We start from the raw sequence: 20,831 nt of genomic DNA on the forward strand, positions 1-20,831 counted from the left end.
AACAGAAATACGTTGGCGCCCTAGCAACAGCACCAGCATCAGTCACAGAAAATTAAATGCCCCGGGTGAGGATCGAACTCACGACCTTAAGATTATGAGACTTACGCGCTGCCTACTGCGCTACCGAGGCACGAGTGAACTGCTTGTCCTGGAAACTGCCTAAATACCGTACCCAATATTAGACGTAGAGACACTGTACTTCCTGGATAACGTGTTCTGTTGCTACACGTGCACTGCCGGCCCAGTTGATTGCGGTGTTGCTGCAGCTGTTGCAACGATAGGCAGCACTCCTTGTCGTTAAAGTTCAGTGCCTCGGAGGCACCGGGACGCAGCAACTTGTGAGGCCAGGCCGACGCTAGTCTGTAGAACATGATGCGAGCGTCCTAGTGGGGACCCGCGAGTGCTGCGTTCTCGGTTCTTCTCAAGGGAATCCAGCTATACATTCTTGTGGATCGTGCATCTCAAGCGCGCAAGCCACGCGGCAGCATTATCGCGGGAAAAGCAAAATGATGCATCGGCCGGGAATCGAACCCGGGCCGCCCGCGTAGCAGGCGAGCATTCTACCACTGAACCACCGATGCTCGGGCCAGCGGTAACTTCACGCTGCTTCCCGAGCAGATGTCTCAAGGGAAAGTGGGACTGCCGTCAAGCGCCGTAGCATTCTGTGGAGAAGGTGCTGCAGACGCTGAATCCTGCACTGCACTGCTTAAAAATGCCGCCAGAACGCGGTCCTCTGCGTACTCTTGCGTCGCCGGCGCCGACTCTTGCCAAAGGATGCGAAATGTGCGCGGATACGCTGTCCGAATGCGTCTGGATGTGCTCCCCTAGCCTGCCTCGAAATGCGCCTGCCGGGTACGATCACCTTCGGCCGCTGCCGACAGGCGGGAAGCCGACACAGCGCGGAGGCGGGGCGCTCGCTTTGTGCGGTGGTGGTGTAATGGTCAGCATAGTTGCCTTCCAAGCGCCAGCCCTTAGTGTGTCTCGACTTGTCTCGACTTTGCTCAGCTGACGCGAGAGCTGACGCTCTCAAATCGGCCTATATCAAAACGACAAGCACGAGAAACGACTGAGAGAGGCAAGGAGAGGCGAGGCGATGGACACACAGCACGCCCCCTTCATTTCACGGTGGCGTTTCCCTGACCGAATCAGTCAAAGGAGAAACAAAAATAGGAAGTAAAACTGCCAATAGTGCCCTGTGTTCCCATGCGCTCACCCGCCCAAGTACTGACCAGGGCCAAAGTTGTTACGCATCGGCAATCGGACATTTTCTTTCATTTTCTCTTTATCGGTTGAGAACCAGTGTATTCAAGATATTATGGCCATTGCCGAGTGAATGCTGTAGTGCTTCCCGACGAGTCGGGTTCGGATCCTCTGTCAACTTCCACGCAGGGTGATGATCTTTTGGTCATCACACTCGCCAGCTGAAATCGGCGCTGCCTTTTCGCAGTAGTAAAAGAGTAGTGGCCCGTGGGGGGATCGAACCCACGACCTTCGCGTTATTAGCACGACGCTCTAACCAACTGAGCTAACGGGCCTCGGCAGACGCAGTTGCTCAGCCCTACGCTGGAAACGGGTGGCATGAAGCCATACACCATTTCTATGGGCGTCGTGTGTCTGCTTCCCTAGTCTATATTCTGCTGACGGTCACGAAACAGTAGCTATATTGCGAGCAGGACGGGAAACGGCCGCTCGGACAGCTCAAACTTGTCACGATTCGTGTGGAAAAAATTCCGTTCCGGTACCGGGAATCGAACCCGGGCCTCCTGGGTGAAAGCCAGGTATCCTAGCCACTAGACCACACCGGATGTGGCCGTTTCATTCGACCGTTCGTACGGTCGCTTGTCGCATTTCGTGTCGAGGGCCGCGTCGGCGCCCCTCTCTCTTTGCGAGCATCTTTACACATACTGACTGGCAAGGCGCGCACCTCAAACGTCGCAGAGCAGTGCTTTTGGCTTCGTGCTCTGCTGGGAGAAGAGGAAAAGGGAAGCTGTAAGTAGCAATAACAGGAAGTAAACATTCTCCCGCTGAAGCGTTGAAACGTTGTGGATAACAAACAAGAAATACGTTGGCGCCCTAGCAACAGCACCAGCATCAGTCACAGAAAATTAAATGCCCCGGGTGAGGATCGAACTCACGACCTTAAGATTATGAGACTTACGCGCTGCCTACTGCGCTACCGAGGCACGAGTGAACTGCTTGTCCTGGAAACTGCCTAAATACCGTACCCAATATTAGACGTAGAGACACTGTACTTCCTGGATAACGTGTTCTGTTGCTACACGTGCACTGCCGGCCCAGTTGATTGCGGTGTTGCTGCAGCTGTTGCAACGATAGGCAGCACTCCTTGTCGTTAAAGTTCAGTGCCTCGGAGGCACCGGGACGCAGCAACTTGTGAGGCCAGGCCGACGCTAGTCTGTAGAACATGATGCGAGCGTCCTAGTGGGGACCCGCGAGTGCTGCGTTCTCGGTTCTTCTCAAGGGAATCCAGCTATACATTCTTGTGGATCGTGCATCTCAAGCGCGCAAGCCACGCGGCAGCATTATCGCGGGAAAAGCAAAATGATGCATCGGCCGGGAATCGAACCCGGGCCGCCCGCGTAGCAGGCGAGCATTCTACCACTGAACCACCGATGCTCGGGCCAGCGGTAACTTCACGCTGCTTCCCGAGCAGATGTCTCAAGGGAAAGTGGGACTGCCGTCAAGCGCCGTAGCATTCTGTGGAGAAGGTGCTGCAGACGCTGAATCCTGCACTGCACTGCTTAAAAATGCCGCCAGAACGCGGTCCTCTGCGTACTCTTGCGTCGCCGGCGCCGACTCTTGCCAAAGGATGCGAAATGTGCGCGGATACGCTGTCCGAATGCGTCTGGATGTGCTCCCCTAGCCTGCCTCGAAATGCGCCTGCCGGGTACGATCACCTTCGGCCGCTGCCGACAGGCGGGAAGCCGACACAGCGCGGAGGCGGGGCGCTCGCTTGTGCGGTGGTGGTGTAATGGTCAGCATAGTTGCCTTCCAAGCGCCAGCCCTTAGTGTGTCTCGACTTGTCTCGACTTTGCTCAGCTGACGCGAGAGCTGACGCTCTCAAATCGGCCTATATCAAAACGACAAGCACGAGAAACGACTGAGAGAGGCAAGGAGAGGCGAGGCGATGGACACACAGCACGCCCCCTTCATTTCACGGTGGCGTTTCCCTGACCGAATCAGTCAAAGGAGAAACAAAAATAGGAAGTAAAACTGCCAATAGTGCCCTGTGTTCCCATGCGCTCACCCGCCCAAGTACTGACCAGGGCCAAAGTTGTTACGCATCGGCAATCGGACATTTTCTTTCATTTTCTCTTTATCGGTTGAGAACCAGTGTATTCAAGATATTATGGCCATTGCCGAGTGAATGCTGTAGTGCTTCCCGACGAGTCGGGTTCGGATCCTCTGTCAACTTCCACGCAGGGTGATGATCTTTTGGTCATCACACTCGCCAGCTGAAATCGGCGCTGCCTTTTCGCAGTAGTAAAAGAGTAGTGGCCCGTGGGGGGATCGAACCCACGACCTTCGCGTTATTAGCACGACGCTCTAACCAACTGAGCTAACGGGCCTCGGCAGACGCAGTTGCTCAGCCCTACGCTGGAAACGGGTGGCATGAAGCCATACACCATTTCTATGGGCGTCGTGTGTCTGCTTCCCTAGTCTATATTCTGCTGACGGTCACGAAACAGTAGCTATATTGCGAGCAGGACGGGAAACGGCCGCTCGGACAGCTCAAACTTGTCACGATTCGTGTGGAAAAAATTCCGTTCCGGTACCGGGAATCGAACCCGGGCCTCCTGGGTGAAAGCCAGGTATCCTAGCCACTAGACCACACCGGATGTGGCCGTTTCATTCGACCGTTCGTACGGTCGCTTGTCGCATTTCGTGTCGAGGGCCGCGTCGGCGCCCCTCTCTCTTTGCGAGCATCTTTACACATACTGACTGGCAAGGCGCGCACCTCAAACGTCGCAGAGCAGTGCTTTTGGCTTCGTGCTCTGCTGGGAGAAGAGGAAAAGGGAAGCTGTAAGTAGCAATAACAGGAAGTAAACATTCTCCCGCTGAAGCGTTGAAACGTTGTGGATAACAAACAAGAAATACGTTGGCGCCCTAGCAACAGCACCAGCATCAGTCACAGAAAATTAAATGCCCCGGGTGAGGATCGAACTCACGACCTTAAGATTATGAGACTTACGCGCTGCCTACTGCGCTACCGAGGCACGAGTGAACTGCTTGTCCTGGAAACTGCCTAAATACCGTACCCAATATTAGACGTAGAGACACTGTACTTCCTGGATAACGTGTTCTGTTGCTACACGTGCACTGCCGGCCCAGTTGATTGCGGTGTTGCTGCAGCTGTTGCAACGATAGGCAGCACTCCTTGTCGTTAAAGTTCAGTGCCTCGGAGGCACCGGGACGCAGCAACTTGTGAGGCCAGGCCGACGCTAGTCTGTAGAACATGATGCGAGCGTCCTAGTGGGGACCCGCGAGTGCTGCGTTCTCGGTTCTTCTCAAGGGAATCCAGCTATACATTCTTGTGGATCGTGCATCTCAAGCGCGCAAGCCACGCGGCAGCATTATCGCGGGAAAAGCAAAATGATGCATCGGCCGGGAATCGAACCCGGGCCGCCCGCGTAGCAGGCGAGCATTCTACCACTGAACCACCGATGCTCGGGCCAGCGGTAACTTCACGCTGCTTCCCGAGCAGATGTCTCAAGGGAAAGTGGGACTGCCGTCAAGCGCCGTAGCATTCTGTGGAGAAGGTGCTGCAGACGCTGAATCCTGCACTGCACTGCTTAAAAATGCCGCCAGAACGCGGTCCTCTGCGTACTCTTGCGTCGCCGGCGCCGACTCTTGCCAAAGGATGCGAAATGTGCGCGGATACGCTGTCCGAATGCGTCTGGATGTGCTCCCCTAGCCTGCCTCGAAATGCGCCTGCCGGGTACGATCACCTTCGGCCGCTGCCGACAGGCGGGAAGCCGACACAGCGCGGAGGCGGGGCGCTCGCTTGTGCGGTGGTGGTGTAATGGTCAGCATAGTTGCCTTCCAAGCGCCAGCCCTTAGTGTGTCTCGACTTGTCTCGACTTTGCTCAGCTGACGCGAGAGCTGACGCTCTCAAATCGGCCTATATCAAAACGACAAGCACGAGAAACGACTGAGAGAGGCAAGGAGAGGCGAGGCGATGGACACACAGCACGCCCCCTTCATTTCACGGTGGCGTTTCCCTGACCGAATCAGTCAAAGGAGAAACAAAAATAGGAAGTAAAACTGCCAATAGTGCCCTGTGTTCCCATGCGCTCACCCGCCCAAGTACTGACCAGGGCCAAAGTTGTTACGCATCGGCAATCGGACATTTTCTTTCATTTTCTCTTTATCGGTTGAGAACCAGTGTATTCAAGATATTATGGCCATTGCCGAGTGAATGCTGTAGTGCTTCCCGACGAGTCGGGTTCGGATCCTCTGTCAACTTCCACGCAGGGTGATGATCTTTTGGTCATCACACTCGCCAGCTGAAATCGGCGCTGCCTTTTCGCAGTAGTAAAAGAGTAGTGGCCCGTGGGGGGATCGAACCCACGACCTTCGCGTTATTAGCACGACGCTCTAACCAACTGAGCTAACGGGCCTCGGCAGACGCAGTTGCTCAGCCCTACGCTGGAAACGGGTGGCATGAAGCCATACACCATTTCTATGGGCGTCGTGTGTCTGCTTCCCTAGTCTATATTCTGCTGACGGTCACGAAACAGTAGCTATATTGCGAGCAGGACGGGAAACGGCCGCTCGGACAGCTCAAACTTGTCACGATTCGTGTGGAAAAAATTCCGTTCCGGTACCGGGAATCGAACCCGGGCCTCTTGGGTGAAAGCCAGGTATCCTAGCCACTAGACCACACCGGATGTGGCCGTTTCATTCGACCGTTCGTACGGTCGCTTGTCGCATTTCGTGTCGAGGGCCGCGTCGGCGCCCCTCTCTCTTTGCGAGCATCTTTACACATACTGACTGGCAAGGCGCGCACCTCAAACGTCGCAGAGCAGTGCTTTTGGCTTCGTGCTCTGCTGGGAGAAGAGGAAAAGGGAAGCTGTAAGTAGCAATAACAGGAAGTAAACATTCTCCCGCTGAAGCGTTGAAACGTTGTGGATAACAAACAAGAAATACGTTGGCGCCCTAGCAACAGCACCAGCATCAGTCACAGAAAATTAAATGCCCCGGGTGAGGATCGAACTCACGACCTTAAGATTATGAGACTTACGCGCTGCCTACTGCGCTACCGAGGCACGAGTGAACTGCTTGTCCTGGAAACTGCCTAAATACCGTACCCAATATTAGACGTAGAGACACTGTACTTCCTGGATAACGTGTTCTGTTGCTACACGTGCACTGCCGGCCCAGTTGATTGCGGTGTTGCTGCAGCTGTTGCAACGATAGGCAGCACTCCTTGTCGTTAAAGTTCAGTGCCTCGGAGGCACCGGGACGCAGCAACTTGTGAGGCCAGGCCGACGCTAGTCTGTAGAACATGATGCGAGCGTCCTAGTGGGGACCCGCGAGTGCTGCGTTCTCGGTTCTTCTCAAGGGAATCCAGCTATACATTCTTGTGGATCGTGCATCTCAAGCGCGCAAGCCACGCGGCAGCATTATCGCGGGAAAAGCAAAATGATGCATCGGCCGGGAATCGAACCCGGGCCGCCCGCGTAGCAGGCGAGCATTCTACCACTGAACCACCGATGCTCGGGCCAGCGGTAACTTCACGCTGCTTCCCGAGCAGATGTCTCAAGGGAAAGTGGGACTGCCGTCAAGCGCCGTAGCATTCTGTGGAGAAGGTGCTGCAGACGCTGAATCCTGCACTGCACTGCTTAAAAATGCCGCCAGAACGCGGTCCTCTGCGTACTCTTGCGTCGCCGGCGCCGACTCTTGCCAAAGGATGCGAAATGTGCGCGGATACGCTGTCCGAATGCGTCTGGATGTGCTCCCCTAGCCTGCCTCGAAATGCGCCTGCCGGGTACGATCACCTTCGGCCGCTGCCGACAGGCGGGAAGCCGACACAGCGCGGAGGCGGGGCGCTCGCTTGTGCGGTGGTGGTGTAATGGTCAGCATAGTTGCCTTCCAAGCGCCAGCCCTTAGTGTGTCTCGACTTGTCTCGACTTTGCTCAGCTGACGCGAGAGCTGACGCTCTCAAATCGGCCTATATCAAAACGACAAGCACGAGAAACGACTGAGAGAGGCAAGGAGAGGCGAGGCGATGGACACACAGCACGCCCCCTTCATTTCACGGTGGCGTTTCCCTGACCGAATCAGTCAAAGGAGAAACAAAAATAGGAAGTAAAACTGCCAATAGTGCCCTGTGTTCCCATGCGCTCACCCGCCCAAGTACTGACCAGGGCCAAAGTTGTTACGCATCGGCAATCGGACATTTTCTTTCATTTTCTCTTTATCGGTTGAGAACCAGTGTATTCAAGATATTATGGCCATTGCCGAGTGAATGCTGTAGTGCTTCCCGACGAGTCGGGTTCGGATCCTCTGTCAACTTCCACGCAGGGTGATGATCTTTTGGTCATCACACTCGCCAGCTGAAATCGGCGCTGCCTTTTCGCAGTAGTAAAAGAGTAGTGGCCCGTGGGGGGATCGAACCCACGACCTTCGCGTTATTAGCACGACGCTCTAACCAACTGAGCTAACGGGCCTCGGCAGACGCAGTTGCTCAGCCCTACGCTGGAAACGGGTGGCATGAAGCCATACACCATTTCTATGGGCGTCGTGTGTCTGCTTCCCTAGTCTATATTCTGCTGACGGTCACGAAACAGTAGCTATATTGCGAGCAGGACGGGAAACGGCCGCTCGGACAGCTCAAACTTGTCACGATTCGTGTGGAAAAAATTCCGTTCCGGTACCGGGAATCGAACCCGGGCCTCCTGGGTGAAAGCCAGGTATCCTAGCCACTAGACCACACCGGATGTGGCCGTTTCATTCGACCGTTCGTACGGTCGCTTGTCGCATTTCGTGTCGAGGGCCGCGTCGGCGCCCCTCTCTCTTTGCGAGCATCTTTACACATACTGACTGGCAAGGCGCGCACCTCAAACGTCGCAGAGCAGTGCTTTTGGCTTCGTGCTCTGCTGGGAGAAGAGGAAAAGGGAAGCTGTAAGTAGCAATAACAGGAAGTAAACATTCTCCCGCTGAAGCGTTGAAACGTTGTGGATAAGAAACAAGAAATACGTTGGCGCCCTAGCAACAGCACCAGCATCAGTCACAGAAAATTAAATGCCCCGGGTGAGGATCGAACTCACGACCTTAAGATTATGAGACTTACGCGCTGCCTACTGCGCTACCGAGGCACGGGTGAACTGCTTGTCCTGGAAACTGCCTAAATACCGTACCCAATATTAGACGTAGAGACACTGTACTTCCTGGATAACGTGTTCTGTTGCTACACGTGCACTGCCGGCCCAGTTGATTGCGGTGTTGCTGCAGCTGTTGCAACGATAGGCAGCACTCCTTGTCGTTAAAGTTCAGTGCCTCGGAGGCACCGGGACGCAGCAACTTGTGAGGCCAGGCCGACGCTAGTCTGTAGAACATGATGCGAGCGTCCTAGTGGGGACCCGCGAGTGCTGCGTTCTCGGTTCTTCTCAAGGGAATCCAGCTATACATTCTTGTGGATCGTGCATCTCAAGCGCGCAAGCCACGCGGCAGCATTATCGCGGGAAAAGCAAAATGATGCATCGGCCGGGAATCGAACCCGGGCCGCCCGCGTGGCAGGCGAGCATTCTACCACTGAACCACCGATGCTCGGGCCAGCGATAACTTCACGCTGCTTCCCGAGCAGATGTCTCAAGGGAAAGTGGGACTGCCGTCAAGCGCCGTAGCATTCTGTGGAGAAGGTGCTGCAGACGCTGAATCCTGCACTGCACTGCTTAAAAATGCCGCCAGAACGCGGTCCTCTGCGTACTCTTGCGTCGCCGGCGCCGACTCTTGCCAAAGGATGCGAAATGTGCGCGGATACGCTGTCCGAATGCGTCTGGATGTGCTCCCCTAGCCTGCCTCGAAATGCGCCTGCCGGGTACGATCACCTTCGGCCGCTGCCGACAGGCGGGAAGCCGACACAGCGCGGAGGCGGGGCGCTCGCTTGTGCGGTGGTGGTGTAATGGTCAGCATAGTTGCCTTCCAAGCGCCAGCCCTTAGTGTGTCTCGACTTGTCTCGACTTTGCTCAGCTGACGCGAGAGCTGACGCTCTCAAATCGGCCTATATCAAAACGACAAGCACGAGAAACGACTGAGAGAGGCAAGGAGAGGCGAGGCGATGGACACACAGCACGCCCCCTTCATTTCACGGTGGCGTTTCTCTGACCGAATCAGTCAAAGGAGAAACAAAAATAGGAAGTAAAACTGCCAATAGTGCCCTGTGTTCCCATGCGCTCACCCGCCCAAGTACTGACCAGGGCCAAAGTTGTTACGCATCGGCAATCGGACATTTTCTTTCATTTTCTCTTTATCGGTTGAGAACCAGTGTATTCAAGATATTATGGCCATTGCCGAGTGAATGCTGTAGTGCTTCCCGACGAGTCGGGTTCGGATCCTCTGTCAACTTCCACGCAGGGTGATGATCTTTTGGTCATCACACTCGCCAGCTGAAATCGGCGCTGCCTTTTCGCAGTAGTAAAAGAGTAGTGGCCCGTGGGGGGATCGAACCCACGACCTTCGCGTTATTAGCACGACGCTCTAACCAACTGAGCTAACGGGCCTCGGCAGACGCAGTTGCTCAGCCCTACGCTGGAAACGGGTGGCATGAAGCCATACACCATTTCTATGGGCGTCGTGTGTCTGCTTCCCTAGTCTATATTCTGCTGACGGTCACGAAACAGTAGCTATATTGCGAGCAGGACGGGAAACGGCCGCTCGGACAGCTCAAACTTGTCACGATTCGTGTGGAAAAAATTCCGTTCCGGTACCGGGAATCGAACCCGGGCCTCCTGGGTGAAAGCCAGGTATCCTAGCCACTAGACCACACCGGATGTGGCCGTTTCATTCGACCGTTCGTACGGTCGCTTGTCGCATTTCGTGTCGAGGGCCGCGTCGGCGCCCCTCTCTCTTTGCGAGCATCTTTACACATACTGACTGGCAAGGCGCGCACCTCAAACGTCGCAGAGCAGTGCTTTTGGCTTCGTGCTCTGCTGGGAGAAGAGGAAAAGGGAAGCTGTAAGTAGCAATAACAGGAAGTAAACATTCTCCCGCTGAAGCGTTGAAACGTTGTGGATAACAAACAAGAAATACGTTGGCGCCCTAGCAACAGCACCAGCATCAGTCACAGAAAATTAAATGCCCCGGGTGAGGATCGAACTCACGACCTTAAGATTATGAGACTTACGCGCTGCCTACTGCGCTACCGAGGCACGGGTGAACTGCTTGTCCTGGAAACTGCCTAAATACCGTACCCAATATTAGACGTAGAGACACTGTACTTCCTGGATAACGTGTTCTGTTGCTACACGTGCACTGCCGGCCCAGTTGATTGCGGTGTTGCTGCAGCTGTTGCAACGATAGGCAGCACTCCTTGTCGTTAAAGTTCAGTGCCTCGGAGGCACCGGGACGCAGCAACTTGTGAGGCCAGGCCGACGCTAGTCTGTAGAACATGATGCGAGCGTCCTAGTGGGGACCCGCGAGTGCTGCGTTCTCGGTTCTTCTCAAGGGAATCCAGCTATACATTCTTGTGGATCGTGCATCTCAAGCGCGCAAGCCACGCGGCAGCATTATCGCGGGAAAAGCAAAATGATGCATCGGCCGGGAATCGAACCCGGGCCGCCCGCGTAGCAGGCGAGCATTCTACCACTGAACCACCGATGCTCGGGCCAGCGGTAACTTCACGCTGCTTCCCGAGCAGATGTCTCAAGGGAAAGTGGGACTGCCGTCAAGCGCCGTAGCATTCTGTGGAGAAGGTGCTGCAGACGCTGAATCCTGCACTGCACTGCTTAAAAATGCCGCCAGAACGCGGTCCTCTGCGTACTCTTGCGTCGCCGGCGCCGACTCTTGCCAAAGGATGCGAAATGTGCGCGGATACGCTGTCCGAATGCGTCTGGATGTGCTCCCCTAGCCTGCCTCGAAATGCGCCTGCCGGGTACGATCACCTTCGGCCGCTGCCGACAGGCGGGAAGCCGACACAGCGCGGAGGCGGGGCGCTCGCTTGTGCGGTGGTGGTGTAATGGTCAGCATAGTTGCCTTCCAAGCGCCAGCCCTTAGTGTGTCTCGACTTGTCTCGACTTTGCTCAGCTGACGCGAGAGCTGACGCTCTCAAATCGGCCTATATCAAAACGACAAGCACGAGAAACGACTGAGAGAGGCAAGGAGAGGCGAGGCGATGGACACACAGCACGCCCCCTTCATTTCACGGTGGCGTTTCCCTGACCGAATCAGTCAAAGGAGAAACAAAAATAGGAAGTAAAACTGCCAATAGTGCCCTGTGTTCCCATGCGCTCACCCGCCCAAGTACTGACCAGGGCCAAAGTTGTTACGCATCGGCAATCGGACATTTTCTTTCATTTTCTCTTTATCGGTTGAGAACCAGTGTATTCAAGATATTATGGCCATTGCCGAGTGAATGCTGTAGTGCTTCCCGACGAGTCGGGTTCGGATCCTCTGTCAACTTCCACGCAGGGTGATGATCTTTTGGTCATCACACTCGCCAGCTGAAATCGGCGCTGCCTTTTCGCAGTAGTAAAAGAGTAGTGGCCCGTGGGGGGATCGAACCCACGACCTTCGCGTTATTAGCACGACGCTCTAACCAACTGAGCTAACGGGCCTCGGCAGACGCAGTTGCTCAGCCCTACGCTGGAAACGGGTGGCATGAAGCCATACACCATTTCTATGGGCGTCGTGTGTCTGCTTCCCTAGTCTATATTCTGCTGACGGTCACGAAACAGTAGCTATATTGCGAGCAGGACGGGAAACGGCCGCTCGGACAGCTCAAACTTGTCACGATTCGTGTGGAAAAAATTCCGTTCCGGTACCGGGAATCGAACCCGGGCCTCCTGGGTGAAAGCCAGGTATCCTAGCCACTAGACCACACCGGATGTGGCCGTTTCATTCGACCGTTCGTACGGTCGCTTGTCGCATTTCGTGTCGAGGGCCGCGTCGGCGCCCCTCTCTCTTTGCGAGCATCTTTACACATACTGACTGGCAAGGCGCGCACCTCAAACGTCGCAGAGCAGTGCTTTTGGCTTCGTGCTCTGCTGGGAGAAGAGGAAAAGGGAAGCTGTAAGTAGCAATAACAGGAAGTAAACATTCTCCCGCTGAAGCGTTGAAACGTTGTGGATAACAAACAAGAAATACGTTGGCGCCCTAGCAACAGCACCAGCATCAGTCACAGAAAATTAAATGCCCCGGGTGAGGATCGAACTCACGACCTTAAGATTATGAGACTTACGCGCTGCCTACTGCGCTACCGAGGCACGGGTGAACTGCTTGTCCTGGAAACTGCCTAAATACCGTACCCAATATTAGACGTAGAGACACTGTACTTCCTGGATAACGTGTTCTGTTGCTACACGTGCACTGCCGGCCCAGTTGATTGCGGTGTTGCTGCAGCTGTTGCAACGATAGGCAGCACTCCTTGTCGTTAAAGTTCAGTGCCTCGGAGGCACCGGGACACAGCAACTTGTGAGGCCAGGCCGACGCTAGTCTGTAGAACATGATGCGAGCGTCCTAGTGGGGACCCGCGAGTGCTGCGTTCTCGGTTCTTCTCAAGGGAATCCAGCTATACATTCTTGTGGATCGTGCATCTCAAGCGCGCAAGCCACGCGGCAGCATTATCGCGGGAAAAGCAAAATGATGCATCGGCCGGGAATCGAACCCGGGCCGCCCGCGTGGCAGGCGAGCATTCTACCACTGAACCACCGATGCTCGGGCCAGCGATAACTTCACGCTGCTTCCCGAGCAGATGTCTCAAGGGAAAGTGGGACTGCGGTCAAGCGCCGTAGCATTCTGTGGAGAAGGTGCTGCAGACGCTGAATCCTGCACTGCACTGCTTAAAAATGCCGCCAGAACGCGGTCCTCTGCGTACTCTTGCGTCGCCGGCGCCGACTCTTGCCAAAGGATGCGAAATGTGCGCGGATACGCTGTCCGAATGCGTCTGGATGTGCTCCCCTAGCCTGCCTCGAAATGCGCCTGCCGGGTACGATCACCTTCGGCCGCTGCCGACAGGCGGGAAGCCGACACAGCGCGGAGGCGGGGCGCTCGCTTGTGCGGTGGTGGTGTAATGGTCAGCATAGTTGCCTTCCAAGCGCCAGCCCTTAGTGTGTCTCGACTTGTCTCGACTTTGCTCAGCTGACGCGAGAGCTGACGCTCTCAAATCGGCCTATATCAAAACGACAAGCACGAGAAACGACTGAGAGAGGCAAGGAGAGGCGAGGCGATGGACACACAGCACGCCCCCTTCATTTCACGGTGGCGTTTCCCTGACCGAATCAGTCAAAGGAGAAACAAAAATAGGAAGTAAAACTGCCAATAGTGCCCTGTGTTCCCATGCGCTCACCCGCCCAAGTACTGACCAGGGCCAAAGTTGTTACGCATCGGCAATCGGACATTTTCTTTCATTTTCTCTTTATCGGTTGAGAACCAGTGTATTCAAGATATTATGGCCATTGCCGAGTGAATGCTGTAGTGCTTCCCGACGAGTCGGGTTCGGATCCTCTGTCAACTTCCACGCAGGGTGATGATCTTTTGGTCATCACACTCGCCAGCTGAAATCGGCGCTGCCTTTTCGCAGTAGTAAAAGAGTAGTGGCCCGTGGGGGGATCGAACCCACGACCTTCGCGTTATTAGCACGACGCTCTAACCAACTGAGCTAACGGGCCTCGGCAGACGCAGTTGCTCAGCCCTACGCTGGAAACGGGTGGCATGAAGCCATACACCATTTCTATGGGCGTCGTGTGTCTGCTTCCCTAGTCTATATTCTGCTGACGGTCACGAAACAGTAGCTATATTGCGAGCAGGACGGGAAACGGCCGCTCGGACAGCTCAAACTTGTCACGATTCGTGTGGAAAAAATTCCGTTCCGGTACCGGGAATCGAACCCGGGCCTCCTGGGTGAAAGCCAGGTATCCTAGCCACTAGACCACACCGGATGTGGCCGTTTCATTCGACCGTTCGTACGGTCGCTTGTCGCATTTCGTGTCGAGGGCCGAGTCGGCGCCCCTCTCTCTTTGCGAGCATCTTTACACATACTGACTGGCAAGGCGCGCACCTCAAACGTCGCAGAGCAGTGCTTTTGGCTTCGTGCTCTGCTGGGAGAAGAGGAAAAGGGAAGCTGTAAGTAGCAATAACAGGAAGTAAACATTCTCCCGCTGAAGCGTTGAAACGTTGTGGATAAGAAACAAGAAATACGTTGGCGCCCTAGCAACAGCACCAGCATCAGTCACAGAAAATTAAATGCCCCGGGTGAGGATCGAACTCACGACCTTAAGATTATGAGACTTACGCGCTGCCTACTGCGCTACCGAGGCACGGGTGAACTGCTTGTCCTGGAAACTGCCTAAATACCGTACCCAATATTAGACGTAGAGACACTGTACTTCCTGGATAACGTGTTCTGTTGCTACACGTGCACTGCCGGCCCAGTTGATTGCGGTGTTGCTGCAGCTGTTGCAACGATAGGCAGCACTCCTTGTCGTTAAAGTTCAGTGCCTCGGAGGCACCGGGACACAGCAACTTGTGAGGCCAGGCCGACGCTAGTCTGTAGAACATGATGCGAGCGTCCTAGTGGGGACCCGCGAGTGCTGCGTTCTCGGTTCTTCTCAAGGGAATCCAGCTATACATTCTTGTGGATCGTGCATCTCAAGCGCGCAAGCCACGCGGCAGCATTATCGCGGGAAAAGCAAAATGATGCATCGGCCGGGAATCGAACCCGGGCCGCCCGCGTGGCAGGCGAGCATTCTACCACTGAACCACCGATGCTCGGGCCAGCGATAACTTCACGCTGCTTCCCGAGCAGATGTCTCAAGGGAAAGTGGGACTGCCGTCAAGCGCCGTAGCATTCTGTGGAGAAGGTGCTGCAGACGCTGAATCCTGCACTGCACTGCTTAAAAATGCCGCCAGAACGCGGTCCTCTGCGTACTCTTGCGTCGCCGGCGCCGACTCTTGCCAAAGGATGCGAAATGTGCGCGGATACGCTGTCCGAATGCGTCTGGATGTGCTCCCCTAGCCTGCCTCGAAATGCGCCTGCCGGGTACGATCACCTTCGGCCGCTGCCGACAGGCGGGAAGCCGACACAGCGCGGAGGCGGGGCGCTCGCTTGTGCGGTGGTGGTGTAATGGTCAGCATAGTTGCCTTCCAAGCGCCAGCCCTTAGTGTGTCTCGACTTGTCTCGACTTTGCTCAGCTGACGCGAGAGCTGACGCTCTCAAATCGGCCTATATCAAAACGACAAGCACGAGAAACGACTGAGAGAGGCAAGGAGAGGCGAGGCGATGGACACACAGCACGCCCCCTTCATTTCACGGTGGCGTTTCCCTGACCGAATCAGTCAAAGGAGAAACAAAAATAGGAAGTAAAACTGCCAATAGTGCCCTGTGTTCCCATGCGCTCACCCGCCCAAGTACTGACCAGGGCCAAAGTTGTTACGCATCGGCAATCGGACATTTTCTTTCATTTTCTCTTTATCGGTTGAGAACCAGTGTATTCAAGATATTATGGCCATTGCCGAGTGAATGCTGTAGTGCTTCCCGACGAGTCGGGTTCGGATCCTCTGTCAACTTCCACGCAGGGTGATGATCTTTTGGTCATCACACTCGCCAGCTGAAATCGGCGCTGCCTTTTCGCAGTAGTAAAAGAGTAGTGGCCCGTGGGGGGATCGAACCCACGACCTTCGCGTTATTAGCACGACGCTCTAACCAACTGAGCTAACGGGCCTCGGCAGACGCAGTTGCTCAGCCCTACGCTGGAAACGGGTGGCATGAAGCCATACACCATTTCTATGGGCGTCGTGTGTCTGCTTCCCTAGTCTATATTCTGCTGACGGTCACGAAACAGTAGCTATATTGCGAGCAGGACGGGAAACGGCCGCTCGGACAGCTCAAACTTGTCACGATTCGTGTGGAAAAAATTCCGTTCCGGTACCGGGAATCGAACCCGGGCCTCCTGGGTGAAAGCCAGGTATCCTAGCCACTAGACCACACCGGATGTGGCCGTTTCATTCGACCGTTCGTACGGTCGCTTGTCGCATTTCGTGTCGAGGGCCGCGTCGGCGCCCCTCTCTCTTTGCGAGCATCTTTACACATACTGACTGGCAAGGCGCGCACCTCAAACGTCGCAGAGCAGTGCTTTTGGCTTCGTGCTCTGCTGGGAGAAGAGGAAAAGGGAAGCTGTAAGTAGCAATAACAGGAAGTAAACATTCTCCCGCTGAAGCGTTGAAACGTTGTGGATAACAAACAAGAAATACGTTGGCGCCCTAGCAACAGCACCAGCATCAGTCACAGAAAATTAAATGCCCCGGGTGAGGATCGAACTCACGACCTTAAGATTATGAGACTTACGCGCTGCCTACTGCGCTACCGAGGCACGGGCGAACTGCTTGTCCTGGAAACTGCCTAAATACCGTACCCAATATTAGACGTAGAGACACTGTACTTCCTGGATAACGTGTTCTGTTGCTACACGTGCACTGCCGGCCCAGTTGATTGCGGTGTTGCTGCAGCTGTTGCAACGATAGGCAGCACTCCTTGTCGTTAAAGTTCAGTGCCTCGGAGGCACCGGGACGCAGCAACTTGTGAGGCCAGGCCGACGCTAGTCTGTAGAACATGATGCGAGCGTCCTAGTGGGGACCCGCGAGTGCTGCGTTCTCGGTTCTTCTCAAGGGAATCCAGCTATACATTCTTGTGGATCGTGCATCTCAAGCGCGCAAGCCACGCGGCAGCATTATCGCGGGAAAAGCAAAATGATGCATCGGCCGGGAATCGAACCCGGGCCGCCCGCGTAGCAGGCGAGCATTCTACCACTGAACCACCGATGCTCGGGCCAGCGGTAACTTCACGCTGCTTCCCGAGCAGATGTCTCAAGGGAAAGTGGGACTGCCGTCAAGCGCCGTAGCATTCTGTGGAGAAGGTGCTGCAGACGCTGAATCCTGCACTGCACTGCTTAAAAATGCCGCCAGAACGCGGTCCTCTGCGTACTCTTGCGTCGCCGGCGCCGACTCTTGCCAAAGGATGCGAAATGTGCGCGGATACGCTGTCCGAATGCGTCTGGATGTGCTCCCCTAGCCTGCCTCGAAATGCGCCTGCCGGGTACGATCACCTTCGGCCGCTGCCGACAGGCGGGAAGCCGACACAGCGCGGAGGCGGGGCGCTCGCTTGTGCGGTGGTGGTGTAATGGTCAGCATAGTTGCCTTCCAAGCGCCAGCCCTTAGTGTGTCTCGACTTGTCTCGACTTTGCTCAGCTGACGCGAGAGCTGACGCTCTCAAATCGGCCTATATCAAAACGACAAGCACGAGAAACGACTGAGAGAGGCAAGGAGAGGCGAGGCGATGGACACACAGCACGCCCCCTTCATTTCACGGTGGCGTTTCCCTGACCGAATCAGTCAAAGGAGAAACAAAAATAGGAAGTAAAACTGCCAATAGTGCCCTGTGTTCCCATGCGCTCACCCGCCCAAGTACTGACCAGGGCCAAAGTTGTTACGCATCGGCAATCGGACATTTTCTTTCATTTTCTCTTTATCGGTTGAGAACCAGTGTATTCAAGATATTATGGCCATTGCCGAGTGAATGCTGTAGTGCTTCCCGACGAGTCGGGTTCGGATCCTCTGTCAACTTCCACGCAGGGTGATGATCTTTTGGTCATCACACTCGCCAGCTGAAATCGGCGCTGCCTTTTCGCAGTAGTAAAAGAGTAGTGGCCCGTGGGGGGATCGAACCCACGACCTTCGCGTTATTAGCACGACGCTCTAACCAACTGAGCTAACGGGCCTCGGCAGACGCAGATGCTCAGCCCTACGCTGGAAACGGGTGGCATGAAGCCATACACCATTTCTATGGGCGTCGTGTGTCTGCTTCCCTAGTCTATATTCTGCTGACGGTCACGAAACAGTAGCTATATTGCGAGCAGGACGGGAAACGGCCGCTCGGACAGCTCAAACTTGTCACGATTCGTGTGGAAAAAATTCCGTTCCGGTACCGGGAATCGAACCCGGGCCTCCTGGGTGAAAGCCAGGTATCCTAGCCACTAGACCACACCGGATGTGGCCGTTTCATTCGACCGTTCGTACGGTCGCTTGTCGCATTTTGTGTCGAGGGCCGCGTCGGCGCCCCTCTCTCTTTGCGAGCATCTTTACACATACTGACTGGCAAGGCGCGCACCTCAAACGTCGCAGAGCAGTGCTTTTGGCTTCGTGCTCTGCTGGGAGAAGAGGAAAAGGGAAGCTGTAAGTAGCAATAACAGGAAGTAAACATTCTCCCGCTGAAGCGTTGAAACGTTGTGGATAACAAACAAGAAATACGTTGGCGCCCTAGCAACAGCACCAGCATCAGTCACAGAAAATTAAATGCCCCGGGTGAGGATCGAACTCACGACCTTAAGATTATGAGACTTACGCGCTGCCTACTGCGCTACCGAGGCACGGGTGAACTGTTTGTCCTGGAAACTGCCTAAATACCGTACCCAATATTAGACGTAGAGACACTGTACTTCCTGGATAACGTGTTCTGTTGCTACACGTGCACTGCCGGCCCAGTTGATTGCGGTGTTGCTGCAGCTGTTGCAACGATAGGCAGCACTCCTTGTCGTTAAAGTTCAGTGCCTCGGAGGCACCGGGACACAGCAACTTGTGAGGCCAGGCCGACGCTAGTCTGTAGAACATGATGCGAGCGTCCTAGTGGGGACCCGCGAGTGCTGCGTTCTCGGTTCTTCTCAAGGGAATCCAGCTATACATTCTTGTGGATCGTGCATCTCAAGCGCGCAAGCCACGCGGCAGCATTATCGCGGGAAAAGCAAAATGATGCATCGGCCGGGAATCGAACCCGGGCCGCCCGCGTGGCAGGCGAGCATTCTACCACTGAACCACCGATGCTCGGGCCAGCGGTAACTTCACGCTGCTTCCCGAGCAGATGTCTCAAGGGAAAGTGGGACTGCCGTCAAGCGCCGTAGCATTCTGTGGAGAAGGTGCTGCAGACGCTGAATCCTGCACTGCACTGCTTAAAAATGCCGCCAGAACGCGGTCCTCTGCGTACTCTTGCGTCGCCGGCGCCGACTCTTGCCAAAGGATGCGAAATGTGCGCGGATACGCTGTCCGAATGCGTCTGGATGTGCTCCCCTAGCCTGCCTCGAAATGCGCCTGCCGGGTACGATCACCTTCGGCCGCTGCCGACAGGCGGGAAGCCGACACAGCGCGGAGGCGGGGCGCTCGCTTGTGCGGTGGTGGTGTAATGGTCAGCATAGTTGCCTTCCAAGCGCCAGCCCTTAGTGTGTCTCGACTTGTCTCGACTTTGCTCAGCTGACGCGAGAGCTGACGCTCTCAAATCGGCCTATATCAAAACGACAAGCACGAGAAACGACTGAGAGAGGCAAGGAGAGGCGAGGCGATGGACACACAGCACGCCCCCTTCATTTCACGGTGGCGTTTCCCTGACCGAATCAGTCAAAGGAGAAACAAAAATAGGAAGTAAAACTGCCAATAGTGCCCTGTGTTCCCATGCGCTCACCCGCCCAAGTACTGACCAGGGCCAAAGTTGTTACGCATCGGCAATCGGACATTTTCTTTCATTTTCTCTTTATCGGTTGAGAACCAGTGTATTCAAGATATTATGGCCATTGCCGAGTGAATGCTGTAGTGCTTCCCGACGAGTCGGGTTCGGATCCTCTGTCAACTTCCACGCAGGGTGATGATCTTTTGGTCATCACACTCGCCAGCTGAAATCGGCGCTGCCTTTTCGCAGTAGTAAAAGAGTAGTGGCCCGTGGGGGGATCGAACCCACGACCTTCGCGTTATTAGCACGACGCTCTAACCAACTGAGCTAACGGGCCTCGGCAGACGCAGTTGCTCAGCCCTACGCTGGAAACGGGTGGCATGAAGCCATACACCATTTCTATGGGCGTCGTGTGTCTGCTTCCCTAGTCTATATTCTGCTGACGGTCACGAAACAGTAGCTATATTGCGAGCAGGACGGGAAACGGCCGCTCGGACAGCTCAAACTTGTCACGATTCGTGTGGAAAAAATTCCGTTCCGGTACCGGGAATCGAACCCGGGCCTCCTGGGTGAAAGCCAGGTATCCTAGCCACTAGACCACACCGGATGTGGCCGTTTCATTCGACCGTTCGTACGGTCGCTTGTCGCATTTTGTGTCGAGGGCCGCGTCGGCGCCCCTCTCTCTTTGCGAGCATCTTTACACATACTGACTGGCAAGGCGCGCACCTCAAACGTCGCAGAGCAGTGCTTTTGGCTTCGTGCTCTGCTGGGAGAAGAGGAAAAGGGAAGCTGTAAGTAGCAATAACAGGAAGTAAACATTCTCCCGCTGAAGCGTTGAAACGTTGTGGATAACAAACAAGAAATACGTTGGCGCCCTAGCAACAGCACCAGCATCAGTCACAGAAAATTAAATGCCCCGGGTGAGGATCGAACTCACGACCTTAAGATTATGAGACTTACGCGCTGCCTACTGCGCTACCGAGGCACGGGTGAACTGTTTGTCCTGGAAACTGCCTAAATACCGTACCCAATATTAGACGTAGAGACACTGTACTTCCTGGATAACGTGTTCTGTTGCTACACGTGCACTGCCGGCCCAGTTGATTGCGGTGTTGCTGCAGCTGTTGCAACGATAGGCAGCACTCCTTGTCGTTAAAGTTCAGTG

At 55.1% G+C, this 20,831-nt stretch overlaps 40 non-coding genes across 40 annotated transcripts; all 40 read right to left on the minus strand.

The window, feature by feature from the left end:
- Positions 1 to 510: 510 nt before the first annotated feature.
- On the minus strand, positions 511 to 581 carry Trnas-gcu (transfer RNA serine (anticodon GCU)). Its single transcript has one exon. It is a non-coding gene; the product is annotated as a tRNA-Ser (tRNA).
- Positions 582 to 1,461: 880 nt separating this feature from the next.
- Trnai-aau (transfer RNA isoleucine (anticodon AAU)) lies at positions 1,462 to 1,535 on the minus strand. The gene has a single exon. It is a non-coding gene; the product is annotated as a tRNA-Ile (tRNA).
- A 198-nt stretch (positions 1,536 to 1,733) lies between these two features.
- Trnae-uuc (transfer RNA glutamic acid (anticodon UUC)) lies at positions 1,734 to 1,805 on the minus strand. Its single transcript has one exon. It is a non-coding gene; the product is annotated as a tRNA-Glu (tRNA).
- Positions 1,806 to 2,110: 305 nt separating this feature from the next.
- Positions 2,111 to 2,183, minus strand: Trnam-cau (transfer RNA methionine (anticodon CAU)). Its single transcript has one exon. It is a non-coding gene; the product is annotated as a tRNA-Met (tRNA).
- A 380-nt stretch (positions 2,184 to 2,563) lies between these two features.
- Trnas-gcu (transfer RNA serine (anticodon GCU)) lies at positions 2,564 to 2,634 on the minus strand. Its single transcript has one exon. It is a non-coding gene; the product is annotated as a tRNA-Ser (tRNA).
- Positions 2,635 to 3,513: 879 nt separating this feature from the next.
- Trnai-aau (transfer RNA isoleucine (anticodon AAU)) lies at positions 3,514 to 3,587 on the minus strand. The gene has a single exon. It is a non-coding gene; the product is annotated as a tRNA-Ile (tRNA).
- Positions 3,588 to 3,785: 198 nt separating this feature from the next.
- Trnae-uuc (transfer RNA glutamic acid (anticodon UUC)) lies at positions 3,786 to 3,857 on the minus strand. Its single transcript has one exon. It is a non-coding gene; the product is annotated as a tRNA-Glu (tRNA).
- A 305-nt stretch (positions 3,858 to 4,162) lies between these two features.
- Positions 4,163 to 4,235, minus strand: Trnam-cau (transfer RNA methionine (anticodon CAU)). Its single transcript has one exon. It is a non-coding gene; the product is annotated as a tRNA-Met (tRNA).
- Positions 4,236 to 4,615: 380 nt separating this feature from the next.
- Positions 4,616 to 4,686, minus strand: Trnas-gcu (transfer RNA serine (anticodon GCU)). The gene has a single exon. It is a non-coding gene; the product is annotated as a tRNA-Ser (tRNA).
- An 879-nt stretch (positions 4,687 to 5,565) lies between these two features.
- Trnai-aau (transfer RNA isoleucine (anticodon AAU)) lies at positions 5,566 to 5,639 on the minus strand. Its single transcript has one exon. It is a non-coding gene; the product is annotated as a tRNA-Ile (tRNA).
- Positions 5,640 to 5,837: 198 nt separating this feature from the next.
- Positions 5,838 to 5,909, minus strand: Trnae-uuc (transfer RNA glutamic acid (anticodon UUC)). The gene has a single exon. It is a non-coding gene; the product is annotated as a tRNA-Glu (tRNA).
- Positions 5,910 to 6,214: 305 nt separating this feature from the next.
- Trnam-cau (transfer RNA methionine (anticodon CAU)) lies at positions 6,215 to 6,287 on the minus strand. The gene has a single exon. It is a non-coding gene; the product is annotated as a tRNA-Met (tRNA).
- Positions 6,288 to 6,667: 380 nt separating this feature from the next.
- On the minus strand, positions 6,668 to 6,738 carry Trnas-gcu (transfer RNA serine (anticodon GCU)). The gene has a single exon. It is a non-coding gene; the product is annotated as a tRNA-Ser (tRNA).
- An 879-nt stretch (positions 6,739 to 7,617) lies between these two features.
- Positions 7,618 to 7,691, minus strand: Trnai-aau (transfer RNA isoleucine (anticodon AAU)). Its single transcript has one exon. It is a non-coding gene; the product is annotated as a tRNA-Ile (tRNA).
- Positions 7,692 to 7,889: 198 nt separating this feature from the next.
- On the minus strand, positions 7,890 to 7,961 carry Trnae-uuc (transfer RNA glutamic acid (anticodon UUC)). The gene has a single exon. It is a non-coding gene; the product is annotated as a tRNA-Glu (tRNA).
- Positions 7,962 to 8,266: 305 nt separating this feature from the next.
- On the minus strand, positions 8,267 to 8,339 carry Trnam-cau (transfer RNA methionine (anticodon CAU)). The gene has a single exon. It is a non-coding gene; the product is annotated as a tRNA-Met (tRNA).
- A 380-nt stretch (positions 8,340 to 8,719) lies between these two features.
- Trnag-gcc (transfer RNA glycine (anticodon GCC)) lies at positions 8,720 to 8,790 on the minus strand. The gene has a single exon. It is a non-coding gene; the product is annotated as a tRNA-Gly (tRNA).
- Positions 8,791 to 9,669: 879 nt separating this feature from the next.
- On the minus strand, positions 9,670 to 9,743 carry Trnai-aau (transfer RNA isoleucine (anticodon AAU)). Its single transcript has one exon. It is a non-coding gene; the product is annotated as a tRNA-Ile (tRNA).
- A 198-nt stretch (positions 9,744 to 9,941) lies between these two features.
- Positions 9,942 to 10,013, minus strand: Trnae-uuc (transfer RNA glutamic acid (anticodon UUC)). Its single transcript has one exon. It is a non-coding gene; the product is annotated as a tRNA-Glu (tRNA).
- Positions 10,014 to 10,318: 305 nt separating this feature from the next.
- Positions 10,319 to 10,391, minus strand: Trnam-cau (transfer RNA methionine (anticodon CAU)). Its single transcript has one exon. It is a non-coding gene; the product is annotated as a tRNA-Met (tRNA).
- Positions 10,392 to 10,771: 380 nt separating this feature from the next.
- Positions 10,772 to 10,842, minus strand: Trnas-gcu (transfer RNA serine (anticodon GCU)). The gene has a single exon. It is a non-coding gene; the product is annotated as a tRNA-Ser (tRNA).
- An 879-nt stretch (positions 10,843 to 11,721) lies between these two features.
- Positions 11,722 to 11,795, minus strand: Trnai-aau (transfer RNA isoleucine (anticodon AAU)). The gene has a single exon. It is a non-coding gene; the product is annotated as a tRNA-Ile (tRNA).
- A 198-nt stretch (positions 11,796 to 11,993) lies between these two features.
- On the minus strand, positions 11,994 to 12,065 carry Trnae-uuc (transfer RNA glutamic acid (anticodon UUC)). The gene has a single exon. It is a non-coding gene; the product is annotated as a tRNA-Glu (tRNA).
- A 305-nt stretch (positions 12,066 to 12,370) lies between these two features.
- On the minus strand, positions 12,371 to 12,443 carry Trnam-cau (transfer RNA methionine (anticodon CAU)). The gene has a single exon. It is a non-coding gene; the product is annotated as a tRNA-Met (tRNA).
- A 380-nt stretch (positions 12,444 to 12,823) lies between these two features.
- Positions 12,824 to 12,894, minus strand: Trnag-gcc (transfer RNA glycine (anticodon GCC)). The gene has a single exon. It is a non-coding gene; the product is annotated as a tRNA-Gly (tRNA).
- Positions 12,895 to 13,773: 879 nt separating this feature from the next.
- Trnai-aau (transfer RNA isoleucine (anticodon AAU)) lies at positions 13,774 to 13,847 on the minus strand. The gene has a single exon. It is a non-coding gene; the product is annotated as a tRNA-Ile (tRNA).
- A 198-nt stretch (positions 13,848 to 14,045) lies between these two features.
- Trnae-uuc (transfer RNA glutamic acid (anticodon UUC)) lies at positions 14,046 to 14,117 on the minus strand. Its single transcript has one exon. It is a non-coding gene; the product is annotated as a tRNA-Glu (tRNA).
- Positions 14,118 to 14,422: 305 nt separating this feature from the next.
- Trnam-cau (transfer RNA methionine (anticodon CAU)) lies at positions 14,423 to 14,495 on the minus strand. Its single transcript has one exon. It is a non-coding gene; the product is annotated as a tRNA-Met (tRNA).
- Positions 14,496 to 14,875: 380 nt separating this feature from the next.
- On the minus strand, positions 14,876 to 14,946 carry Trnag-gcc (transfer RNA glycine (anticodon GCC)). The gene has a single exon. It is a non-coding gene; the product is annotated as a tRNA-Gly (tRNA).
- Positions 14,947 to 15,825: 879 nt separating this feature from the next.
- Trnai-aau (transfer RNA isoleucine (anticodon AAU)) lies at positions 15,826 to 15,899 on the minus strand. Its single transcript has one exon. It is a non-coding gene; the product is annotated as a tRNA-Ile (tRNA).
- A 198-nt stretch (positions 15,900 to 16,097) lies between these two features.
- On the minus strand, positions 16,098 to 16,169 carry Trnae-uuc (transfer RNA glutamic acid (anticodon UUC)). The gene has a single exon. It is a non-coding gene; the product is annotated as a tRNA-Glu (tRNA).
- Positions 16,170 to 16,474: 305 nt separating this feature from the next.
- Trnam-cau (transfer RNA methionine (anticodon CAU)) lies at positions 16,475 to 16,547 on the minus strand. Its single transcript has one exon. It is a non-coding gene; the product is annotated as a tRNA-Met (tRNA).
- A 380-nt stretch (positions 16,548 to 16,927) lies between these two features.
- On the minus strand, positions 16,928 to 16,998 carry Trnas-gcu (transfer RNA serine (anticodon GCU)). Its single transcript has one exon. It is a non-coding gene; the product is annotated as a tRNA-Ser (tRNA).
- An 879-nt stretch (positions 16,999 to 17,877) lies between these two features.
- Trnai-aau (transfer RNA isoleucine (anticodon AAU)) lies at positions 17,878 to 17,951 on the minus strand. Its single transcript has one exon. It is a non-coding gene; the product is annotated as a tRNA-Ile (tRNA).
- Positions 17,952 to 18,149: 198 nt separating this feature from the next.
- On the minus strand, positions 18,150 to 18,221 carry Trnae-uuc (transfer RNA glutamic acid (anticodon UUC)). Its single transcript has one exon. It is a non-coding gene; the product is annotated as a tRNA-Glu (tRNA).
- A 305-nt stretch (positions 18,222 to 18,526) lies between these two features.
- Positions 18,527 to 18,599, minus strand: Trnam-cau (transfer RNA methionine (anticodon CAU)). The gene has a single exon. It is a non-coding gene; the product is annotated as a tRNA-Met (tRNA).
- Positions 18,600 to 18,979: 380 nt separating this feature from the next.
- Positions 18,980 to 19,050, minus strand: Trnag-gcc (transfer RNA glycine (anticodon GCC)). The gene has a single exon. It is a non-coding gene; the product is annotated as a tRNA-Gly (tRNA).
- Positions 19,051 to 19,929: 879 nt separating this feature from the next.
- Trnai-aau (transfer RNA isoleucine (anticodon AAU)) lies at positions 19,930 to 20,003 on the minus strand. Its single transcript has one exon. It is a non-coding gene; the product is annotated as a tRNA-Ile (tRNA).
- Positions 20,004 to 20,201: 198 nt separating this feature from the next.
- Positions 20,202 to 20,273, minus strand: Trnae-uuc (transfer RNA glutamic acid (anticodon UUC)). The gene has a single exon. It is a non-coding gene; the product is annotated as a tRNA-Glu (tRNA).
- Positions 20,274 to 20,578: 305 nt separating this feature from the next.
- Trnam-cau (transfer RNA methionine (anticodon CAU)) lies at positions 20,579 to 20,651 on the minus strand. The gene has a single exon. It is a non-coding gene; the product is annotated as a tRNA-Met (tRNA).
- Between the last annotated feature and the right edge of the window lie 180 nt (positions 20,652 to 20,831).

This window comes from Schistocerca serialis, chromosome 2, assembly GCF_023864345.2.
Source record: "Schistocerca serialis cubense isolate TAMUIC-IGC-003099 chromosome 2, iqSchSeri2.2, whole genome shotgun sequence".
NCBI lineage: Eukaryota > Metazoa > Arthropoda > Insecta > Orthoptera > Acrididae > Schistocerca > Schistocerca serialis.